Here is a 9756-nt window from a genome sequence, read left to right as displayed (position 1 = left end):
ATCTGGATATTGGGGTCGCAATGGAATTCTGGAAATTTTTCCGTAGTGTAATTGTTACGTCGTGTGCGCAACATTTCAGGTCATTTGGAGGTGATTTGGTAGGTTTTAGCATTGAATTGTGGAATTAGGAAGTTTGGAGGTTCTTAAGCATGAATCCGACGGTGATTTGGTGTTTTGATGTTGTTCCGAAGGACTGAATAATTTGAATTGGTGATATGTGACTTTTTTGGTTTTTTGTTGAGGTCCTGAGGGCCTCGAGTTGAGTACAGATTGTTATCGGGGAGTTTGGAAACTTTAGTAAGGCCGCTGAAGCTGCTGATTCTGTCATAACTGCACCTACGAAGTGGGGACTGCAAGTGCAAGGCTCACAAAAGCGGCCACGGACAAGTTAAAGCTAGGAGTCGAAGGTGCAGAAGGAGGAGCGGACCTGCAAGACCACATGTGCGGGAATTGGGCCGCAAATGCGGAAAAGGGAGGATAAGTGAAGACCGAAGATGTGGTTGGTTGGACCGCAGAAGCAATCCTGCATAACGCGTGGTAATCGACCGCAGTGCGAGACCCCTGAGCAGAAGGTATTTAAGGAAGCCCTTTGCGAATCTTTGGATGTTGGAGGATTTTGGAGGTTTTGGGAGGGTAATTGAAGCAGGGAACCAATGGGATAGTCATTGGGGTAAGTTTTTTGAGCTTAATACTTTTGATTATTGCCAATTTCAGTTGTTTAAGCATGAAATTAGTGAAAATAATTTAAAAATTGAGGCGATTAGGGCTTGAAAACTGGAGAGACTAATTTAAGGTTTTGAGGGGCCGTTTGACGTCGGATTTTTGGTGGTTTTGGTATGTATAGACTCCGTGAGTGAAAAGAGTTTCTAGTTTTTGTGATTTTTTTTTAGATTTTGAGACGTGGGCCTGGGGGCGGGTTTGGACAAATTTTTGGGTTTTTATAAATTTGATAGTTTTTCCTTTGCTATTGATCCCTTGGCCTATATTGATCATATTGTGTTGCTTTTGGTTAGATTCGAGGCATTTGGAGGTTAGTTCAAGAGGCAAGGACATCACAGAGAGAGAATTTGACTTGGTTCGAGTAAGAAATGATTGTGAATCTTGTCCTGAGGGTATGAAGCCCCGGATCACACATCGTTTCACTATTTTTGAGGTGACGCACATGCTAGATGACAAGCGAATTTGTGGCGTGCATCGTTGGGTATTTCGAGTTTTTCCACTCCTGTGGAAACTATTAAGATGGCATTTTTTATTTGGAAACTATATGAAACTTTTCTGTTTCAGAAAGGATTTACTATAATTTGGGAATAATGCCATATTTGGGCGTCGTGCAGGCTGTTTGGATCCTTAGGGGCCTTTTAAAATTATTTCCTCAGTTGTTTTGACTTAATATCTGTACTCGGTCATGCTATCTTAAACTGATTTTCATAACTAGTATTTATTACTCCATTTTTTATGCATTAAAATTATATTTTTGGGCCGAGCACCCTATTTTTCTGATAGCCCAAGTGGCTTGAAGGTTCCTAACTGAGTGAGGCCGAGGGCCTGTATTTTGAGGATATCGTGGGATCGAGCTATGCGTGCAGCTGTTGTTACATATTTATGATATATGAGAGGCAAAAGAACTGATTAATTATGCCAAGAGGTGGCTTTTATAGCACTTGGGCTGTAGAGAGCCCATTTCATAGTATGTACACCCTCAGTGAGCGCGGGAACCCTGAGTAAGTGATTATGATGTTGCCAAGGGATGTTCTTGATTCATGTTATGCCCAAGGGCCGATTATGAGTGATTGTTGGGTTGGCCCGAGGGGTGATTCTAAGTGATGTTATGCCCGAGGGGTGGTTTATGATACTGTTTTGCCCGAGGGGTATTTATGATTTTCATCACTTTTACTCTTAATCTCATTGAACCTCTGTTGAAACTGTTTGAAAAAAATCTTCAAATGGTTTTTCACAAAATTAGATTTTTAACCGAGATGATTTGACACATATACCAATTTGAAAACATGCTCTATTTTCTGTGATTTCTTGACGTGGATTTTTGTGTTTCTTTACTACTCAGTCTTTATTTAACTTTATTAATTACTGAGTGGCGTACTCACATTACTCCTTGCACCTTGTGTGCAGATCGAGGGGTTGTTGGACGTGATAGCAAGCGCTAATCTTTATCTCTCGCGGATACTATGAGTTGGCAAGGTAGCTGCATAGTGATTGCAGCCCTACTCTTCTACCACATTTTTCATTAGATTATATTGATGTTCTAAACGTCAATACCACACAAGAGGGGGGGGGGGTGATTTGTGTGGTACCTAATTTTCGCACTAGAAGAACCTGGTTCTTCTAGCTGTACTTACTATGACTGTTTGCGGAATTAAGAGTGCATAAAATAAAGAACACAGAGATTTTTACGGTGGAAAACACCTGGCTCAAAAGGTTAAAAAACCACGACCTACTACTCAGTAGGATTTTCCCAAACTTCCACTAAAATCATTAAGCCAAAAACAGACATTTTACAAAACTTTTGTAAACCTAAGGATTAAACTCTAATCCCAGTTTAGCACACAGCCTCAACTGCACCTTCAAGTAACTCTAACTTGAATACTCAAAGTACCTAATACAATTGCTTCTAGATAAAGCCAAAAGGTACAATATGAAAACACCTATTACAATTGAACTAGAAATAAAGAAAGACACAATGGAATTGGTTCTTCACTCTGGTTCATGTAGCTTCAGATTTGCACACTCGAATCACACACAAATTGCTTGCCAAATCGCCTTGCTCTCTAGCTCTTTTGCTCTCAATTTAGTTTAACTTCTGCGTATGTGCAATCACCTGTAAAAGAGAACAATCATTATTATTTATAGAGTTAGTAATCAGAGTTTGATTAAAACTCGAATTGTTGATCCTTCATCAAATTCGAGTCCTAGAACAATTCTAACTCCAATCTTCATTCTTGATCCGGATATAGTTCTCTTTACATAAGGAGACTTCAACTCCTTACCTATGCAACCTTTTCGATCAACTCAGAAGATATTGTTGCTAACCCTTGAGACTTATCTTCTTCGCACTTATGTCGCATGTATAACTATATCAGCAGTGTGTCTCACATGATGGACCTGGTCCATGACTGAGTTCATTTTGTCAATCTTCAAAACTTCATCTAAACTTGGGCCACCGTTATATTTGTGTTTTCCCCTCTGTAATTGTCTTAGTTCTGGGATTGTGCCTGCTGGCCTAGTTCCATGATAGGCGCCATCATAATCGGGTTGGTTTTGGGGTCGTGACTAGTTGGTATCAGAGCCTAGGTTACATAGGTTTCACGGGTTATGAGCGAGTTTAGTAGAGTCTTGCTGATTGGTACGGAGGCGTCTGTACTTATCTTCAAGAGGCTGTAGAACCTTTAGAAAAACATCACATCCTAAATTCTTGTCGTGCGAATTTGGTGATTCTGGTAACTAAACTTTTGTTTTTCTATTCTCTCACAGATGGTGAGGACACGTGCTACCGTCAGGATGAACGGCCACTAGTACCTTCAGTCGGGGCCGCCACAGGCCGAGGTTGCAGTCGAAGTTGTAGTAGGGGCAGGGATGTAGCCCGCACAACAGCTAGAGCAGCACCTCCAGATCCACCAGCCGCCCTAGTTCATGATCAGGTCCTAATTGTGGATGCTCCAGGAGGTACAACTTAGGCATTGTTCGTGCCTATTGTTATTCCAGGCCTTTAGGAGGCCCTAGCTATGATTTTATCAATGTGCACTGGTCTAGCTCAGGTGGTCTCAGTTACTACGGCCGCCGCTACTACTCAGGCCGGGGGAGGCACTCAGACTCCCACCGCTCGCACACCTAAGCAAGTTTTTCTGGGACTTTAGACGCTGGGGGAACCTCCAGCCCAGCCCATCATAACTACTCAGGACTATATAGCTCCTGTTATGCCAGAGGACGAGCAATGCAGATTGGAGAGGTTTGGGAGACTCCAGCCTCTGTCATTTATTGGTGCTGAGGGTGAGGATGCACAGGGTTTCTTGGACAACATTCATAGGATGCTTCGGACCGCAGGTATTCTGGAGACCGGTGGGGTCTCATTCACTACTTTCTAGTTCTCTAGTGTTGAGCTTAGTTGGTGGGAGGCTTACGAGAGGCGTAGGCCGCTTGGCGCAGCCCCCTTACTTGGCAGTAGTTCTCCGTTCTCTTTCTGGAGAAGTTTGTACCTGAGTCTCACCAAGACAAGCTGCGTAGCCAGTTCGAGCAGCTTCATCAGGGTGACATGTCTGTTACACAGTATGAGATGCGATTCTTCGAGTTGGCTCATCATGCGGATTGGTTGGTTCCGACAGACTGAAAGAGGATCAGGAGGTTTATAGATGGCCACCGTTATCAGCTTCGGTTGATTATGATGAGAGAGAGGGTGTCTGGTGCTACGTTTGATGAGGTTGTCGACGTTGCTCAACAAATTGAGATGGTTCATTATCAGGAGAGGGTTGAGAGGGAGGCCAAGAGGCCTTGGGGACAGGGTTGATTCATTGGTGCCCCTCATGGGACCAGTTCCAGCACGGCAGATGCCGTCCATTCAGACATGGTCAATTAGTTTGCCCATTTCAAGGTGGTGCATTATCGAGCCATGGTTCTCACGGTTCTCATCAGGTCCATTCTTCACTTAGTGCCCTTCCAGCCTAGAGTTCATCCTGTGCTCTATCAGTCAAGGGCTCATTCATGCTTGGTTCTTCTGCTAGTCATCTGGGTGCTAGGGGTTCCCTTTAGTCCTCGTCATGAGCACTGTGAGAGTTGGGGCATATGTTGAGGCAGTGTCCTCATCGTCTTAGGGGTCCGCCTCAGTAGAGGAGTCAGCCATTGACTTCAACACCAGTTACTTCACCACCTACCCAGTCAGCTTGGGGTGGTGGACAGTCAGTTATGGGTCGCCGCAGAGGGTGAGGTCGATCAGGTTTGGCCAGGCCCGTTTCTATGCACTCCAAGCCATACCAGATGATATCGCTTTAGATGTCGTGATCATAGGTATTGTCTCAATTTGCCACAGATATGCCTATGTATTATTTGATCCAGGCTCCACTTTTCATATGTGTCATAATATTTTGCTCGTTGTTTGGATGCACCCCGTGAGTCTCTTGTTTCATTTGTTTGTCTATCTGTTCCGATGGGCAATACTACTGTTGTAGCCAGCGTATATCAGTCGTGTGTGGTGACTATTGGGGGAATAGAGACCCGAGTAAACCTTCTGTTGCTTTGTATGGTTGATTTTGATATGATATTGGGCATGGATTCTCCGTGTCATGCTATTTGGACTGTCATGCTAGGATAGAGACGTTGTCTATGCCGAGGGAGCCACATATTGAGTGGCGAGGTTCGACATATTATGTTCCCAGTAGAGTGATTTCATTTTTGAAGGCCCAGCGGATGGTTAGGATGGGATTTCTTCCTTATTTGGTCTTCGTGAAGGATGTTAGTGCAGAGACTCCTATAATTGATTCAGTCCCGATAGTGAGGGACTTTCTAGATGTGTTTCCTGTAGACCTGTCGGGCATGCCGTCAGACATGGATATTGTTTTGGTGCCCGGCACTCAGCCCATTTCTATTCCACCGTATCGCATGGCACCGACAGAGTTAAAGGACTTGAAGAAGCAGCTTCAGGAACTCCTTGATAAGGGGTTTATTCGAACTAGTATGTCGCCTTGGGGTTGCCTGTTCTATTTGTGAAGAAGAAAGACAACACGATGAGAATGTGTATTGATTACAGGCAGTTAGACAAAGTCACAGTCAAGAACAAGTATGATTTGCCTCGTATTGATAATTTATTTGACCAGCTTTAGGGAGTGAGTGTGTTCTCCAAGATTGATCTCCGGTCAGGGTATCACCTCTCGAAGATTTGGGACTCAGACATTCTTAAGATAGCTTTCAGGACCCGATATGGTCATTGTGAGTTCCTTGTGATGTCTTCTGCGCTGATCAATGCCCCAACAGTGTTCACGCATTTGATGAACATCGTGTTTCGGGCTTATCTCGACTCATTTGTTATTATTTTCTTTGATGATATTTTGGTGTACTCGCGTAGTTAGCAGGAGCACGCTGAGCATTTGAGAGTTGTACTGCAGCGATTAAGGGAGGAGAAACATTATGAAAAGTTCTCAAAGTGTGAGTTTTGGCTCAGTTTGGTGGCTTTCTTGGGGCACGTGGTGTCCATTAAAGTTATTCAGGTTGATCCGAAGAAGATAGAGGCGGTTCTGAGATGGCCTAGACCATCCTCAGCCATAGGATTTGCAACTTTCTTGGTTTGGTGGGTTATTACCGTCGGTTCGTCAACATATTTTTGTCTACAGTATCACCCTTGACCAAATTGACTTAAAAGGGTGCTCCTTTCATGGGGTAAGATGAGTGTGAGGCAAGCTTTCAGAAGCTCAAGACTGCCTTTACAATAACTCCAGTATTAGTTTTTCCATCAGCTTCGGGTTCTTATATAGTATATTGTGATGCTTCTAGAGTCGGTATTGGGTGTGTGTTGATGTAGGAGGGTATAGTGATTTCTTATGCTTCTCATCAATTAAAGCCCCATGAGATGAACTACCATGTTCATGGTTTTGAGTTGGGTGCCATTGTTCACATATTGAAGATTTGGAGGCACTATCTCAATGGTGTGTCTTGTGAGGTATTTACTGATCATTGTAGCCTCCACCACTTGTTCAAGCAGAAGGATCTCAATTTGAGGCAGCGGAGATAGTTGGAGCTGCTAAAGGACTATGATATTACTATTTTGTACCATCTGGGAAAGGCCAATATGATGGCTGGTGCGTTGTGTAGGAAGGCGATGAGTACGGGCAGTCTTGCATTTATTCCTGTTGGAGAGAGACCTCTCGCAGTGGATGTTTAGGACTTGGACAATCGGTTTGTGAGGTTGGATATTTCGGAGCCTAGTCGGATCTTAGCTTGTGTGGTTACTCGATCCTCCCTGTTTGATCGTATCAGAGAGCGCCAATATGATGATCCTCATTTTTTTGTCCTCAAGGACAGAGTTCAGCACGGCAATGCCAGAGATGTGACTATTGGTGATGACAGGGTATTGAGAATGTAGAGCGAGATATGTGTGCCCAATGTTGATGGACTTTGGGAGTTGATTCTGGAGGAGGCCCATAGCTCGCAGTATTCCATCAATCAGGGCCATGAAGATGTACCAAGATTTGAGATAGCAGTACTGGTGGAGAAGAATAAAGAAAGATATAGTGGGGTTTGTGGCTCGATGCATCAATTGTCAGCAGGTGAAATATGAGCATTAGAGACTGGGTGGTTTGCTTCAGCAGATGTATATTCCAGAGTGGAGGTGGGAGCGGATCACCATGTATTTCGTAGTTTGACTCCCACGGACTTTGAGGAAGTTTGATTCTATTTGGGTGATTGTGGATCGGCTGACAAAGTCCGCGCACTTAATTCCTGTGTACTACCTATTCTTTAGAGCGGTTAGCTGAGATTTATATCCCAGAGATTGTTCGCCTGCATGGTGTCCTAGTTTCCATCATTTTAGATTGAGGTACTCAGTTTACATCGCAGTTTTGGAGGGCCGTGCAGCAAGAGTTGGGTACTCAGGTTGAGTTGAGCACAAATTTTTACCCTTAGAAGGACAGAAAATCAGAGCGTATTCTTATGTTGAGCACAACTTCTCCCATACTCGCTAATACGTGCAAACATCTGCATTATGTGGATCACTTCGTGTATTCTGATCCTCTCAAATGGTGATATTGTTGACCTCTCTTGGTGTAATACATTACTGAACTGTGTAGGTAATTGCCCAAAGTCCCAGTAACCTATGAATTTCAAATAGTAGCTGGCCATCAGTTGTGTGCGTATGGTGATGATAGGCTATAATCACGTATTTTAGTCGATTATTACACTCTAACTTATTGCACTTTAATTGAGTTTGAGCTTTAATCACTAGTGTTTTGCACTAATGGTGTATTTTATGCCTTGTAGGAGTGATTCCAAGCTATGTAGATGTTATGGAATGAATTCAAGTGATTTGGAGCTTTACAGTTTGAGTCAAAGTTCAAGGAATTAAGCCGGGATCGTGTTTGGGGGTCAACGGATGATAGTTAGAGCGAACAAAGAATCCAGTAGGCAGATTGCACACTGTCTAGTAAAATAGATATAACATTTTGCTCAGAACTCCATTTTGGCTCCATAATATATGGTTGTAAAGCTAACTCAAAGGTCTACAACCAACATGTTTTACGTTTCTCCAAAGTCTTAACGGAACAGGGTGAAAAACGAGCTCTAGCGCGAAGTACGCGCGAGTTCGCGCACCTGTTCTCGCATTTTGGCAAACATTCTGCCTGGGACGCGCGAAGGACGTGCGAGCTCGCGCATGTCACCCGGGAAAAGTGTCTTGTTTCACATTGGAGAAGGTATAATTGTTTGGGCCCAACCCTACATGGTATATATACATAGGAGAACGTTTTTTAGAGCAATTTTTGACCAAGGAAGAGCACAGAGCCGCCGTGGAGGCCGGGTTTTCATCTTTTCTTCCACCAACTTAGTCTTTGTATGTTTCTTTGTATGATTTATTGTTTTGCTACCATGTCTATGTGGAGCTAAACTTCACGTTCTAGGGTTGTGGTTCTTTCATGACTATTGTTATTCGAATATTGATTTTGATTTCTTAGTTTATCATATTGGTTTATTTATTCAATCCTGCACTTAATTATTTGATTGCTTGATCACCAATTGAATACTATCTACGAATCTCGAATTGAACTCGAAAGTGGAAATTCTAGATTGCATATAGGATTGAGTAGAGCAAGTTATTGAACCTGGGCATCGGGGAACGGATTCGCGGTTAGGATAGACATATACCTAATTGCCTTGCTTGGTTGATTTACAGGAATTATAAATGCGTTCTTGTTGATTCTAACTCCATAGACATATAGGCGTTAGGTTTGCTTGAATAGGCGAGAAAGAACTCGACAGATTCTTATGAGCAATATTAACCCTGTCAACCAATAAACTAGATAAATTAGTTAGTCAATTTAATTGAAGAATACAATAGGAATGTTAGATAGCCCATAACCCTAGATTGTTTTCATTACATTGATATCATAACAATCTACTCTATCTCTCTGTTAAAAGTTCATTATTTGTTTTTATTTATTTAATTAGTTTAGAATCAAATACTTCTAGGTTTAATCCTTGTTTAGATAATTAGGAGAGTCTAATTTAGTTAATAGTTAATCACAAGTCCTCGTGGGATCGACATCCGACTTTTAGTCACTTTATTACTTGACGACTGCGTATACTTGCGTGTGCGTTTGGCCGCAACAAGTTTTTGGCGCCGTTGCCGGGGACTTAGAAATTAACTATTTTTCTATATTAGACTTTTACTTTTATCTTTACATGTTTTGATTTTTTTTCCTTCTCTTTAAGTAAGTATTTTTATTTTTATAACTATTTGATTTTTCTCTTAGTGTGTTTCTAGTTTACTCAGCATGACATCTGGGGATGAAATATCTGGAGGTAAGGTTATTGACAAAGACACTTGGTTGACGGAAGACTTTTATGGCCCGTCTTTTTGGGCTTGTCATGACCTGAACTCCTGGGGGTCTGAATTTGAACATGGGAGTAAGGGTTTGTATTTGGAAGAATATTCACGATTAAGGGAATACGAGAAACGTCGTGATCTTCTAACAAAATTGGTGAATGACTGGTCTAAGGAGAGAGTTGAACTTGCACAAGAAATTGACAGGTTTGGCTTGGATGTGC

Source organism: Nicotiana attenuata, unplaced genomic scaffold, assembly GCF_001879085.1.
Source record: "Nicotiana attenuata strain UT unplaced genomic scaffold, NIATTr2, whole genome shotgun sequence".
NCBI lineage: Eukaryota > Viridiplantae > Streptophyta > Magnoliopsida > Solanales > Solanaceae > Nicotiana > Nicotiana attenuata.
Note: the sequence above shows the minus strand (reverse complement) of the source record.